General features: G+C 46.1%; 1 long non-coding RNA gene and 1 other non-coding gene across 2 annotated transcripts; both read left to right on the plus strand.

Moving 5' to 3' along the window:
* The first annotated feature begins 3071 nt into the window (after window positions 1-3071).
* Window positions 3072-3178, plus strand: LOC120657766. The gene has a single exon (XR_005668305.1). It is a non-coding gene; the product is annotated as a small nucleolar RNA R71 (small nucleolar RNA).
* An 8630-nt stretch (window positions 3179-11808) lies between these two features.
* Window positions 11809-13094, plus strand: LOC120655837. The gene is made up of 3 exons (XR_005667746.1): window positions 11809-12227; window positions 12490-12574; window positions 12918-13094. It is a non-coding gene; the product is annotated as an uncharacterized LOC120655837 (long non-coding RNA).
* Window positions 13095-15950: the final 2856 nt, after the last annotated feature.

Here is a 15950-nt window from a genome sequence, read left to right on the forward strand (position 1 = left end):
TGTCCTGGCGGAGTCCCGTCATCATGAGGAATTCTATATCGAACCGCTTGGCGAGGCCGTGCGACTGCTTCTTCAACAGCTCGAGGGCATCCCGCTCATAATCAGTCTGGATGACAATCTGATCGACCGACGTCAGGACTCTGATTTTGAGACGAGGCCTCGGGACTGCTGGAGAGGCAGGGGCTTCCTCCTCTTCTTCCTAGAATTGCGAGGGTCAGCGGATAGAGTCCACTGACATGTCATCCTGGGAACCTGATGACTCTCGCGAACTGCGGGATCGGGATGACGAGCCTAGCTTCTTCACCTTGCCCTTGATGTTCCCCCACAGCGACATGGCTACTGCAAAAGATTAGTATAGAGAATGTGCAGGGAAAAATAATCGGAGGGGGTCAGTGGTTAGTCGTTCTTGTGGGGATCAGTCCGCCACAAACGTTCTTCGTTCAGAGCTTGATTATTCTACAGTAAATATTTTTGTGGTTTTCATTTTTTAGGAGAGGGTTACTACTAATTTTATTGGATTAGTGTCGAGTTAATCTCAGCACTACTACTATTTTTGTGGGGCTAGCACTTGATTTGCTTGGCTTAATTAACTTCTAAGAACTTCATTAAGCAAGAAAACTCAGAGAGGGAAAGAGGGAAAGTGTGCTCGGGAGAGTAACCTGCGTACTCAGAGCGGTGGTGCGACGAACGACGACGACGTGGTGGCCTTTTATAGAGGGGCGCAGGGCCAGGCCGGCCGGCCTGCATGGCGCCGGGTGGCACCTCCCGCGGCCCTCCTTGCTCCACGTCGAAGTATAGCTCGTAGACTTGTAGGTGATCATGCTCCGGTGGGTGACGACGCGACGGGGGCGGTGGAGAGGCGCCGGGCGGCCGTGATTAGGCCGGCCGGCCCGCCCCCCCTCTGCACCACGATCACGTCCACTTTGGCTTGCCTCCCGCGCACTCAAAGCCCCTGGTTCCCTGCTGCCTTCTGGCCAAATGAGAGCATGTGGGGCCGGCCGGCCTAATATTTGGTCGATTTTTTTTATATGCAATGTAACAAAATTTGATGCAAAACAAAAATTTAAATTTTAGTTTAGAAAAGTAAACATGCCATGACTTTAGGAAAGAGAGTTTTATGCATGGAATTTAAACTATCCTATATGCAAATGAAAGGAATGGATACGTACCATGGTTTTCATGGCGATAGCTCGGGTTTTGAATCCGGAGCGGGACTCTCCATACCTCGGGTTCTGTTGCCGTCGCCGGATGGAGTTCCAGACGAGGACACATTTCTCCGGTATTCTTTCTTGGTGGCGGGTTTCGTTTTGATCGCTTTCGCCTCCGATTCCTCGAATTCTCTACGAAGGATTCGTCGCCTTGTGTTCCTGTAGTTATGCACTCTGATCTCCCTATCGATTCTTAGTTGTTCCAAGAGCTCGGCAAGGATATCGATGGTGGGTGTTGATGGCTTTTCCTGTTCTTTCTCAGATTTCTTCCGGTTGAATGATTTGACCTGGGAACATTGTTCTACCTTCGGACGGAAGGTGAACCTCTCCGTCTTCCCATTGATGTTGAGCTGAATTTCTCTGGCTCCGACATCAATGTGTGCGTTTGCAGTACTCAAGAACGGCCTTCCCAGAATGAGGGGCGTCTTGGCGTCGACCTCCATGTCGAGGACGATGAAGTCAACGGGAATAAAGAAGTTCCGGATTTTAACTGGAACATTCTCTGCAATTCCCGCGGGGTAGCGGACTGTCTGTTCTGCTAGCTGCAAGCACATAGCAGTAGGGGCAAGCTCATGATAGTTTAGTTTATCGTAAACTACTTTGGGCATGATGCTGACGCTTACTCCCAGATCACACAGAGCGTGTGAGAAATGTTGACTCCCGATTGAACATGTGATTGTGGGGCATCCTGGATCTTTCTTCTTCTCCAGGAGAAGATCGTGTATAGTTGCGCTACTCTCCTCTGTGAGTTGCACGACCTCGGAGGTGGGCAGGCTTCTCTTGTTACCAAGTATATCTTTGATTTACTTGGCATAGGTTGGTACCTGCATAGCGTCAAGAAGCAGTATATTGACATACAACTTCCGTATTACCTCGACAAACTTGCCGAATTGCTCGTCGGCCACCGGCTTCCTTAACCGTTCCGAAAATGGTAAGGCAGTAGTGTCATGAAACTCCCGTGAAGTTCTAGGGGGTTCCACGGTTTCCTCCTGGGCAGCAGTTGTGTTGGAGTCTTCTGCCACCTCCTGGTCTTCGTCTGCAGCAGAGGTATTGCTGGCGGGTACGGCTTTCCGCCGAAATCCCGCATCTTTAGGGTATGGTGGTTCTTGCGTGGACTTACCTGTCCGTGTAGTTACCGCACTAACACTTTCTTTCGGTGGAACTTCCGGTTGCCCGGGAAGTTTTCCCGAATCATTGTAAGATGAGGCTAGTTGAGCAACTTGAGTTTCTATCATTTTGTTGAAGCTCAACTGATTTTTAATAATAGAGTTTATGCCCTCTAGTTGTCCGGCCAAAGATTCCAAAATTTTATCATTAGCAAGAAATTTCTTACTAATGTTGTCATTAATTTATTTTTGGCCATAAACTAGGTCCTTTAAAGAAGGCTGAAAGTTGTTATTAAAATTCATGCCTTGCTGCTGACTGAAGGGGAGGTTGGGTTTGGAATTCCAACCCCGTTGAGGATGGAAGCCTGAGTTGTTGGAGTTGTTCGCCCCGACAAAATGAGCTTCCTCCTGAGTCACTGGGCAAGAGTTGCCCATGTGTCCAGTTTCTCCACACACCTCGCATGTCATGCGAGAATCCATAACTTGGTTAGCCTCCTGGTGTGGAGACTCCAGTCTCTTCATGAGAAGGTCCATCTTGGCAGCAAGCATATCGATACTGTCGATCCGATGAACTCCCTTGCGGGGCTGTTGCTGCCTTTCACCTTTCCAACTCTGGTTGGAAGCAATCTTCTCTACCAGCGCTTTTGCTTCAGGCGTGCTGAGCGAAAGGAAGGAACCACTAGATGCTGCATCAATGTGATTCTGAGCTGGCGTGTTCAGGCCATTGAAGAAACTCTGAATAATCAGCCATTCCTGCATGCCGTGGTGGGGGCATGCTGCAATGTATTCCTGGAATCTCTCCCAAGGTTTCGGAATGGCTTCATCCGGGAGCTGTTGAAATCCAGAGATTTTACCTCGGAGGGCATTGGTTTTGCCCACTGGAAAATACTTCGTCAGGAATGCATTGGAGCAAGCTTCCCATGTGGTGAAGTCTGCTTTGTTGGTGTAAAACCACATCTTCGCCTTGCCTAGGAAGGAGAATGGGAACAGTCGAAGACGGACGTTATCCATCGTGATACCTCTAGGGTTGATAGTGCTGCTCACTTCCAAGAAATTCTGAAGGTGAGCGTTGGCATCCTCCGATGCCTTTCCACAGAATGGACTCGCTTGAACCATGTTCACCAGTCCCGACTTGAGCTCAAAGCCATTATTGCCTTGGTCATTGTTCAGTCCAGTAGGAATGTGGCTGCTAGACGGGGCCGAGTACTGCCTGAGAGTCTTGGCCATGGGTGGTGCTGAGACTGACAAATAAGGATTCCAAGTGGGTTTCTTCTAGGGTGGGACGATGCGGCGTCTCACAATTCGCCCAATTCTCTGAGGATTTGGATCGAAGTTGGATGGTAGATCAAAACTGGTCATGCACTGCTCTGCATCGAATAATCGAGAGAGAGAGAGAGAGCAATGGTGAGCCCGCTAAAATTAGCGGTGATAAAACAGTAAGGTTTTTCACTCAATTATACGATAACTTTAGCCAATTGCTTTCCCGACAACGGTGCCAGAAATGTTTGTTGGTGTCTCTTATGCTCAATTTGAATAGGTATTCTGCAAGTGCACAAAATTCACCAGTGTAGCACTTCACCTTGGAGTATTCCAGGGTATCGTAAAAATCCTCAGGGAAGCACTATGGTAAAGTGTATCGTATATCGAAGTGACAACCTCTGACTAATCCAGCAGGGGTAAGCCAGATAACTGATAAGATAAGTGGCCAGGCTATGACCGTGTGACACACAGGAGATTCTATACCTTAGAGAGGTAGCAGCTGGGAGGACAACATGATGAGGGCACAACACCTTCGGATACGACCATTGATTATAAGGTGAGATCGTTCCAAATAAATTTGTCATTTGGATTTGAGAATAAATTACTACCTAATAATTTAATTATTGTTAGAAACCATGGAGATGATGAGGAGGACGTTGGGGAGGAGTTTGGAGGCGCGGTGGACGAGTTGGAGGCCCAATCCAAGTCGAGTTCGAGTCTGCTTCGGAGTCCAGGAGTAGCCCGCACCAAAATCAGCGCCCAGGCCGCATACGGAGTCCGTTTTGGATGGTCTTTATATGGATGGAAATATAATTTCAAGGAGCTTCCAATGGAACTGGTTTGAGGCCTAAATTCATTCGGAGTCGACGGGAATTGCCAAAACAATATGACATCCAGAATCTGTCAGGGCGCTACGCCGCCGTCTTTTGGGCTATTGGCTCGTGTACCATGTTGGCCCAAGTGGTGGACGCCCCCTTGGCCTCCTCCAGCCACCCTAGGACCTCCCTTAGGATATAAACTCAGTAGCTGCCACCTTTTAGACTCGGGTTTTGTTTAGTCTTGAGTTTTCCTTCGAGGAACAGACATTGCATCATTGTATCTGTGGCGACAAGTCCTTATACATTGATTCAGGGCCCCCGTTCTTGATCTCCTCCACTGTGTCGATTAGTCCTTTGGAATCGAGTTCTTGAACCCCACTTTGATTTTCGCTTCATTCACATCTGCAATTTCAGATTGCGTGTTTATCCTTTCTTGCTAGTGTTCTTCGATTCGCTTGCAGGAAAAGCCTTCTCGGCGAGGTCAATCAAGTTGTGCTTGGTTGATAACCAGCGGAGTGGTGGTGTAATAGTTGCAGGCTTCGAATTCGTGTCTGATTAGAAGTCGGATCGCCAACGTCACGTACTCCATCAATCGAATCTACCCTACCTCTCGGAAGATCGGGCCGTGTTTACATCAAGTGGTATCAGGATTCAGGTTTACCGTGAGGTATATTTTCGTGTTTCCCTTTAGATTCATCTTGTTCCTTTACCTACAGTCCACAAAAATCCCTAATTTTTTTTTGTTTCCGCTGTCCTATAACCTTTTTGGGCCCCACAATTTTTTTAGTTCAGTTTGCTTTGCTAAATTTTAGTCCCTTGTTGTGTCGTTGTGTTTGTCGTGTCTAGATCTTGTTCGTGGTCTTTAGTGTCAACTCTGGTTTTTAGTTCGCTGGTGCATGTGATTGTTGCACACCATATTTGATTGCTTCAGTTCTGAAAAAAAAGAGAAAAAGGCAAAGAGGTGCTAATAAAAAGGAAAAGAAAAAGCCGCACCAACAAGAAAAAAAAAACAAAGAAAGAAAAGGAAGCAAAGAAAAAAATTCAGAAGTGCTTGCATCCTTTTGTGGTCTCGTGGTGAGTTGTTTTGTTGTTTGCTTGAACTAGGTCCAGGACGGGTTTAGGCCGGCGACATAGACAATCTTGGGACTAATTTTCAGTTTTGCAATTCTGAATTGAAATATTGATATTCCTTGCTACTATATTGTGCCTACCCAAAGCTACACATATACTTCTATCAGCACAGGTTCATCTTGCAACTGTTACACCTAAGCTTGACAACTGATTGTGCCGCCTATTGGTTTTGGTAAGAACACTTGCAAGACGGTGGTAAGCCGCTTGAGATATTGCATTCCACTTTCACCACCACCCAGTAGTTGCTAGTTGATAGGGATAATACTTTTGTGTTGTCTTTCGCTGTCTTCTAACAATGACAGGTTCTTCATATCCACCAACATATGATGGTGTGGGTGCTGATGCATACTTGGAGTGGGAAATTGCTATAGATAATATATTTGCAACTCGTTGCATGTGTCCAAGGAGAAAGGTAAAAAATGCAGCTAGTGTTTTGCGACACTCAGCTTTAGTTTGGTGGGATTCTTTAAGTTCTTCAGATAAACCCCAAACTTGGATAGATATGAAACTTCTTATGCGTGAAATCTTTGTTAATCCACCTCCTGCTTTGAATTCATATAATGAGGTGCAAAACATAGAGGACCAGTCCATTGTTATTTCTCTTGCTACGCCTAATCTTTTGCAAGATAATGTACATAAGCAAGAGGATGAAATGGAAGTTCATGAGGAGCTCACAACTTCGTGTGCAAATTCAGAAACATCACAATACAATGCACCTATTACTCCTGCTGAAAATAATGACATAAGTAATACCCATGATGCTACACTCACGGAAGGTGAGAGTTCTCTAGATGTGCTGAAATTTTCCACCAATCATGCTATGACAGAGAAGCTATTAGTGGAACCAACTCTTGATTTACCTTTGTCACAAGATGATTTGTTTCATATTCCCTATGATAAAGATGACTTACCTGATCATGAACATGAGAGCACTGAACAACATGCTTCTACTGAATTTACAAATTTGATTCATGTTGCTAGTGATATAGATGAGATGAAATTGTTGTCTTCTTTATATACCTTGGGTTACATTGAATTTGATGTTTTGTGTACTCTAAGTAATTTAAAGGAGAAACTTTTTATGTGTGCTGATTTGCCATGGTTGTCTAGACATATATATCATGTTATTTGCAAATATAACATCAAAGGACAATATTTGATACATCGGGTTTATATTTGTGCAAATCTGAATTCTTCTTTTATTGTCCAATATTGTAATCACCTAAGTGGATCCGATACTATTGATATTCATACGCGATCTATTCCTATACTGCCTTTTGTTAGTACTAATCTTTTGCAGGAGAGTATTGACAAAGATCATGTGGATTCGGATCAAGGAGCCTACAGGATCAGTTTCGAGTACAATTGGCGCCGAGGACGGCTTTTCTTTCAAGAAGGGGAGGATGATGAGGGCACGACACCTTCGGATACGACCATTGATTATAAGGTGAGATCGTTCCAAATAAATTTGTCATTTGGATTTAAGAATAAATTACTACATAATAATTTAATTATTGTTAGAAACCATGGAGATGATGAGGAGGACGTTGGGGAGGAGTTTGGAGGCGTGGTGGACGAGTTGGAGGCCCAATCCAAGTCGAGTTCGAGTCTGCTTCGGAGTCCAGGAGTAGCCCGCACCAAAATCAATGCCCAGGCCACATACGGAGTCCGTTTTGGATGGTCTTTATATGGATGGAAATATAATTTCAAGAAGCTTCCAATGGAACTGGTTTGAGGCCTAAATTCATTCGGAGTCGACGGGAATCGCCAAAACAATATGACGTCCAGAATCTGTCAGGGTGCTGCGCCGCCGTCTTTTGGGCTATTGGCCCGTGTACCATGTTGGCCCAAGTGGTGGACGCCCCCTTGGCCTCCTCCAGCAACCCTAGGACCTCCCTTAGGATATAAACTCAGTAGCCGCCACCTTTTAGACTCGGGTTTTGTTTAGTCTTGAGTTTTCCTTCGAGGAACAGACATTGCATCGTTGTATCTGTGGCAACAAGTCCTTATACATTGATCTAGGGCCCCCGTTCTTGATCTCCTCCACTGTGTCGATTAGTCCTTTGGAATCGAGTTCTTGAACCCCACTTTGATTTTCGCTTCATTCACATCTGCAATTTCAGATTGCGTGTTTATCCTTTCTTGCTAGTGTTCTTCGATTCGCTTGCAGGAAAAGCCTTCTAGGCGAGATCAATCAAGTTATGCTTGGTTGATAACCAGCGGAGCGGTGGTGTAATAGTTGCAGGCTTCGAATTCGTGTCTGATTAGAAGTCGGATCGCCAACATCACGTACTCCATCAATCGAATCTACCCTACCTCTCGAAAGATCGGGCCGCGTTTACATCACAACAAGCGAGAAAGGACTCCTGAAACACTTCTAAACTACTGAGCTAGCCTCACTAGAACTAATCTAAGCTTCTAGCTTGATGTCGGAACCAGGAGCTTACTTTGGTGGCCTAAGCGGTGGACTACGAGGGACGGACAAGGCTGTCACCACTTGCCGCTTACCACTGCGGTACCGTGGGGTGGAACACACTTTCTAGCTAGCACTGAGTCAGACACCACGTCTGCTCTCGGTACTAGGATTTCTCTTGAGGCCTTCAAGAGTAATCCACCTCAACCTAGTGAACTAACTTGAGTTACACTAGTACGGGCGAGAAAACCCGTAAGACTAACTCCGACAAGCAAGAAAGGGAACTTAAACTGAACTAGAGGTAAAACTTACTCCCGCAGATAAGTACAAGTACTTGAGAAGATAAAATTTGCAGAAAGTAAAGCTGGCTCAAGTAAATAAAGAAGATAACTTATATTGAAAATAGTCAAAGGAAAAGATATAAGAGCTTTACCGAGCTCTGATGACGACTCCGGATCCTCGAGACAAGCTCGAATCGACTCTAACTCCCAACTACTAACCTACTATAGACTTGAGAAGAGAGAATTTCTCCTTTTGAGTGTGTGTTTACAAGTGAGGGGGAGAGTGGTATTTATAGGATTCCAAGGTCGGTAGAAGGCCGGTAATTCCGTTGGCACCAGGTGCACGCAACTGTAGAGGCGGTGCTTAACTTCCACACGAAGTCGGGAGCTGAGAGGCTGCAAGGTGGGGCCGGGCGGCCCAACCTAGGCTGGCCGGCCTAGGATTGTGCCACCTGGCCACCGACCTTCTGTGGATGGCCTCTGATCCCTCCTGGACGTCGGTGCTTCGGGTACCTTCCTCAGATTCTGGTATCTTAGGCCGGGCGGCCTGGTCCCGAGGCCTCTCAGCCCTCCGTTCCACCGACGTTGCACATCAACGCTCCACATTGCCTCTGGACTGGGTGCTTTCCTCATTTGACGCTCTTGGCACTAGCATGTGGGCTTTTGGGTTGATCCTTGTGCCTTCCGGGTCCACCAATAGGATATGACATGTTCACCTTGTTCTGGAACCTTATGAACATGTCACATTGCTCCAATAAAATTATTGGACCCATGTAAGTGGAGGTGTCATGCCGGTCGGCACGGAATGTGCCGGGCGGCCGGGATTCTCTCTGATTTCGATCATCTTTGGACATTGGATTCCTGCAAACACAACTCATCCAAAACTTGTGGAACTTATTAGAATCAAATAAAATATGCATGGAACATAGTGCAAAACTCAATTTATTCCCAAGAAGTTGACGGTCAAAACGTGAGATAATGGCCGTCAACAGCAATTGAGATCAACATCAAGAAAGCTTTGTGGCATTTGTTATTCTTGGAGGCTTTCCTCCTAGATGGTTAGTCGTCGTCGGCTAGCTCCAAACGGTGTGGAGAGCTGCGGCAAGTTTATGTGGGCGTGTTCTTGCCCTCTTGGTGGAAAGGATCAAGATAGTGGAAACGAGAAAAGGTTGAAAGAGACCGAGCTCAAGGGATCGAGTTGAAAGAGAGTCACGCCCAACGAGGTCCTCAAAGGAGACATATGATTCACAGTGGTGCAAATGAAATTCAGGAAGCAAATACTTGTGTCTCCATTGTGGTTTGCCTCACTACTAGTTGCTCTAGCTTTGTTTGTGCTTTCGCTTCGATCTACTTTGGTGTGTTGTTTCTGTGAGTGCAGGGACTTGAGATATACTTCATGTCATCTACAGAAGCACTACACCAAGTTGTATTTGTGCTAGAGCTCAAGGAGGGGAATACTATGATTGGTGAGCACGTTCTGTAGCAGACTGGTCTGACCAATCACCCCAACCGGTCTGGATCGGTTGCCTATTTTGTTTAGCTATCTAAATGTTAGAGCAGTCTGATTGGTCTGCCTGACCGGTCTAACCGGTCATTGTGCTGACATCTATTTTTAAGTGTGGTAAATTGCAAAATTTTTTGAAATGCTTATTCATCCCCCCTCTAGGCGACATCCAAGGTCATTTCAACCAGTCATCGTCAAGAAAGTAGAGTGGGCGACGCTGGACAGGCATGGGTGAGCAGCGAGCTCAGCTCTCGGGCCAGCAGTGAAGGGGAGGACGCCGCCGGTGCCGAGAGGGAGGACTCGGATGTAGCTCGCAAAGAAGGAGATGGATAAGGGGCCCACATGTCAGCGGGAGAAGGGATGGAATGTAGGAGGGGATGAATGAACAAACTGCTGGATTTCCCATCCTTTGGATAGCTAAAGACTAGCTAAATAGAATTTGGCTAGTGTGATTTGGAGAGCTCTTTTTGATGCTCTTAGTTATCCCAAATTCCTAACATGCATGACGTGCACGCCACAACACCTTTTTGCCATTCTTCTTATACGGTGCTGTTAGAGTATCTCCAAAAGACTCTCTAAATCAGACTATGCAAATTCTCATTTAGCTAGTTATTTAGTTTGGATTCCCTCTCTTTATCTCTTCTTCCTCCAACAGACTAGCTAAATATCTCTCTTCATATCTAACTCTCTTTTCTCCTCTCCTCTCTCTAAGTCACTGATGAGTGGGCCCACAATGTTATCTACCTCCTCCCGCTCCATCCACGGAAGCTCGAGCGGCGGCATGGATCCGGTGGCGCAGCGCGCAGCTCGAGTGGGGACAGGGGTGGTGCAAACCTCGGCCCGCATCAAGCGGATAGCATGGCGGCCAACGAGCCGACGTACGAGCAAGTTTTAGAGAGCTCAGCGCATGGCCGCCATCATGAGCTTCCATGCTCCTGTGTGAGTGGCTGGCCAGCGGCGGCACAAGCCCCGCGAGGCCACCGGCGTGAGCTCCCTCGTGAGCTCATGCATGGGTGGCCGGCGGCAGAAGCCCTGCATGGGTGTCCGGTGGCACGAGCCCTGCAAGGCAGTACTCGCAAGCTCCTACACTCCTACACGGTGGCCGGCAGCTCGAGCTCCCTCTCAAGCTCCTGCATGGGTGGCCGACGGCAAAGGGCGCTCGTCGGCAGGGGGGCGCGGCGGAGGGCGCGCAGCGCAGGACGCGGCGAAGGATGGGCCCACGGGAAACAGATCGATACCGAGTGGAGGGGCATTGGTATCTTTCACGAGCGAGGGAGCGGGGATGGCTAGGGGCAGTATTAGGGCCTGTTTGGCAGGGCTCCGGCTCTTCCAAAAATAGCTCCGGCTCTGGCTCCTCAGATGGAGCGGCTTCTCTGGTGGAGTTGGAGCCGTTTTAGAAAATGTTTGGCAAAACAGTTTCACTTGTTAGATTGATGTGTAAGCCGTGTGAAGCCATGATTTCATGGCTTCACCTTGCCTGTGTAAGCCGCCGATGGTTTCAGGACCGGCTTCACACGTGAAGCCGGTTACAAAACAAACGTTTGGGAGGGCTTCACCTGAAGCCGCTAGTGAAGTCCTCCCAAACGGGGCCTTAGAAAACGGCTCATTCGTCCACAATCATTAATACCAGGTATGATTTAGTTCGGTAAAATGTTGGCACGGAACCATTTTAGTACCAGACTCAAATTTAAAAGTCTCCGGAGCCATTTTAGTACCAGGCCAAGACACCGGTACTAATTATCGCATTTTAGTACGGGCCGGTGTTTTGGCCAAAGGTTACTTTAAAAGGAATGCATCCCCCTCTAGTCACATGTGATATGTAGGTGAGATGGCAGGGAAGCAATGCGCAAGGCCGGAGGTCATGAGTTTGAATCCTCCGACCGTGCACGCGCATTTATACGTGAAAAATCGCGTGACTTGTGCGTGGGCGGGGGCCTCCCAGTTATTCTTCATTTTTTTTTATTTTTTGGGTGCAAAACCGTTTAGTAATGGTCGGTGTTACCGATTGTTATTAAATTGCACCTTTAGTATCGGACATTTTAACCAGTACTAAATGGCATGCCATTTAGTACCGACCAGAGTAACCACTACTACAGAATTGGCCATTGCCAACGGGCTATCACCGCCGGTTTAACATGAACCGGCGGTGATGAGGTATCACCGCCGGGTCCCGAGTTGGTGGCCGTAGTGGCCGTTGGAACCGGCGGTGATGCTGATTATCACCGCCGGTTCGTGTTACGAACCGTTGGTGATGTCCTGCGGGCATATCACCGCCGGTTTGTAACACGAACCGGCGGTGATAAGAAGCATCACCAACGGTTCGTGTTACAAACCGGCGGTGATAAGTCTGTACAGTACAAAACCCCAACCCCTCCTTCCTCCTACCACCTTTCTTCTCCAACCCGACGGCCACACCTCTCTCCTCCATTGTTGCTGCCGGATTTTGCCGAAATTCTCATGAAACCTCACCATTTTTGATGTATTGGCTCCACCAACTTATTCTAAGGTTAGTAGCCATCAATTCATTGGCTTTGTACCCATTTTCTTGGGATTAATGATGCATTTCGTGATGAATTGATCAAGGAGGGCTTTTTTCTCCATTTTTGGATCATTTCTCATCATTGGGGCTTCTTTTTTTGTTGTTTGAGTGAACCAACTTGTGATAGGTTTGTAGCTAGCAATCCATTTGATTCATAGCCTTTATCTTAGGATTAGTCATTCATTTTGTGATGAATAGATCAAGGAGAGTCTCTTTTTCTTCACTTTAGGATAAATTCTCATGAACACTCATCATGAAGTCATCATGGAGGCTCATTAAATTTTGAGGACTGGACTTCACATATTTGATTCAAGGTAAGAACTAGCTCTTTAAGGTTAGATTGTTGTCATAATTGCGATGATTGGGATGTAAGGGGTCTTTCTTAATTAGTTTATAGGATATTTATTAATTGTGATGATCGAGATGTAAATGCTTTTTCTTAATTAATTTAGATGGCATTTCTTAGTTTTGATGATAAGGAACTTGACAAAAATTTAAGTAGATATTTTAATTATTGAAGTAAAGCCTCTTTCTTAATTGATTTAGATGGCCCTTAAAGTGTGATATTTGTTACGAAACTTGATAAACTGAAAATCTATGTGTTGAGATGATAATTTTACTAAATTCAGATTCTTGGATGTTTTCTTGTGTGCATAGATGAATCGAGGTTGGATGTATGGTACAAAGGCTGGAAATTTGGATTTTGTCAATGGTGTGGACTCGTTTGTGCAGACTGCCAAGGCACACAAGAATCTACAAGATGATGGCTACGTGTATTGCCCATGCATTGATTGCAAAAATCAGAAGCAGTTTGGCAATGTTGAGCAGATCCGCTTTCATCCGTTATTTAGAGGTTTTATGCCCAACTACCAAGTTTGGAACAAGCACGGTGAGGTTGGTGAGACAATGCACTCCGTCCATGAGGACAGGCATGAAACAGTGGAGGAAACAACTAACCCGGAAATAGTAGAGGAAACCGGACATGAAAGCGTAAATGAAACCATGCAGGAAACATTAGTTGCTGATGATGTTGTGGATGCACTAGACCAGATGATACGTGATGCGGAACCGGACTTTCTTGACAAAAAGAATCTGAAGAAGTTGGAGCAGATGAGGATAGATGCAAGAACACCACTTTACCCAAGTTGCAGCGTGTCTAAACTTGAAGCAAACCTGATGCTATTGGAGATGAAGTCTAGTAATGGTTTGTCAGACAAGGGATTTGATGATTTGTTAAGCTTATTGCAGAAGTTGCTGCCAAGCCCTAACGGGTTGCCTGAAAACACATACCAGGCGAAGCAAATGATTTGCCCAATGGGACTGGAGGTACAAAAGATCCATGCATGCCCTAAGGATTGCATCTTGTATCACGGCAAATATGAAGACTTGGATGCATGTCCAGTGTGCTCAGCTTCACGGTACAAATGTCCTGAATCAGCATTGTCAATGAAAGGTGACCGCAACAAACGACCACCTGCCAAGGTCGTCTGGTATTTTCCTATCATTCCTCGTTTGAAACGGTTGTTTGCAAACGCGAAGACTGCCAAGCTGATGAGGTGGCATGCCGAAGATCAACTCGTTGATGGGAATCTCAGACACCCTGCAGATGGTTCACAGTGGAGAGCTATCAACTACAAATACAAGAATCGGTTTGCAAAGGAAATAAGAAACATAAGATTCGGTTTGAGTACGGATGGGATGTGTCCTTTTAACATGGTGAGCAGCAAACACAGTACGTGGCCTGTAACTCTTTGCATATACAACCTTCCTCCTTGGTTGTGTATGAAGCGGACCAACATCATGATGCCATTACTAATCCAAGGGCCAAAACAACCTGGAAATGATATCGATGTGTATTTGGAACCACTGGTGGATGATCTAATGAAGTTGTGGAACGATGGTGTCAAGGTGTGGGATGAGTACAAGCGAGAACACTTCACTCTGAAGGCAATGTTGTTTGTAACAATCACAGACCTTCCCGGCCTTGGTAGCTTAGCAGGCCAAGTAACGAAGGGTTACAAGGGATGTGTGGTTTGTTTGGATGATACCGACGCAAGATGGTTGAAGAATAGCAACAAAATGGTTTACATGGGTCATCGTGGGTTCCTTCCAAAGGCTCACCCATATCGCGGGAACAAGAAATCCTTTGATGGTACAAGGGATGAACGTTTACCTCCCAAGTTTCTAGATGGGAAGGAGATATACAAGAAGGTTAGTAAACTAAGAGTTGTACTAGGAAAGGGCAAAGGAAGTGTACCCGCTCCAGCTGATTCGTTGTGGAAAAAAAATTCCTTGTTCTGGAGACTCCCTTATTGGCAGGACTTGATTATTCGTCACGCACTTGATGGCATGCATCTAACTAAAAATGTTACCGAGAGCATGCTCGGAACATTAATGGCCATGAAAGGTAAAGGAAAAGACTCACTTGAAACTCGACAGGACCTGCAAGATATGAATGTCAGAAGTGAGCTGCATCCAATTACTCAACATGATGGGAAGACGAAGCTTCCGGTTGCATCTTGGACCTTGGATAAAATTGAGAAAAAGAAAATTTGTAGCTTCTTCCACGAACTCAAAGTGCCAACGGGCTACTCATCAAACATCAGAAGGCTTGCGAACATGAAGGAGTTAAAGTTCAACATGAGCTGCATGAAGGCCCATGACTGCCACATCATTATGACACAGTTGCTCCCAGTTGCTCTGAGGGGCGTGCTTCCCGTGAAGGTCAGAGATCCGATCATAAAGTTGTGCTCATTCTTCAACGCAATCTCACACAAGGTCATAGACCCAAACACACTTGACAAGCTGCAAGCAGACCTGATTCACACAATTAATCGGCTCGAGATGCATTTTCCACCAACTTTCTTTGATATATCGGTGCATCTTATCACTCACCTTGTTGCCCAGATAAAAGCTCTTGGTCCAATCTTCTTGCATCAGATGTTTCCTTTCGAGAGGTTGATGAGTGTTCTAAGAAAATATGTTCGGAATAGATATCGTCCAGAAGGGTGCATGGTTAATGGATGGTCTACAGAGGAGGCAGTTGAGTTCTGCACGTACTACCTGGATCTTAATAGAATGGGAGTTCCAGTATCTCGTCATGAGGGAAGGCTGGGGGCAGAGGTATGATTGGTGAGCAATCAGTTCGTATCAATGACCTGGCTAGTTTTAATCAGGCACATTTCACTGTTCTGCAGCAGGCATCTGTAGTCTCACCTTATATTGAAATGCACAAGAGAGAACTACAAGGTAAATATCGCGGTAGGTCAGAAGCATGGCTCACAAAACAACATAAAGAGGAGTTTGGAAGCTGGTTACGACTTAAATTAGCAGGTGTCGATACCGGCAATGCTCAACTAGATCTTTTGGCCATCGGTCCATCTAGTACGGTCCTAAAGTTCCAAGGATATGAGACAAATGCATACACATTTTACACTAGAAAACAAGATGAGAAAAGCACCAACAAAAATAGTGGTGTCCGTATCGATGCTTACAACGACAATCGTCAATTGGAGACATATTATGGGTTCATAGAAGAGATACGGGAGCTAGAGTACGGACCACTAAAAATCCCTCTTTTTCGGTGCCAGTGGATCAAGCTTCCTAAGGGTGTGTTCACGGACAAGTACGGCATGACGGTCGTTGACCTCACCAACATAGGGTATAGGGATGAACCATTCATATGGGCTA

This window comes from Panicum virgatum, chromosome 1N, assembly GCF_016808335.1.
Source record: "Panicum virgatum strain AP13 chromosome 1N, P.virgatum_v5, whole genome shotgun sequence".
Taxonomy (NCBI): Eukaryota; Viridiplantae; Streptophyta; class Magnoliopsida; order Poales; family Poaceae; genus Panicum; species Panicum virgatum.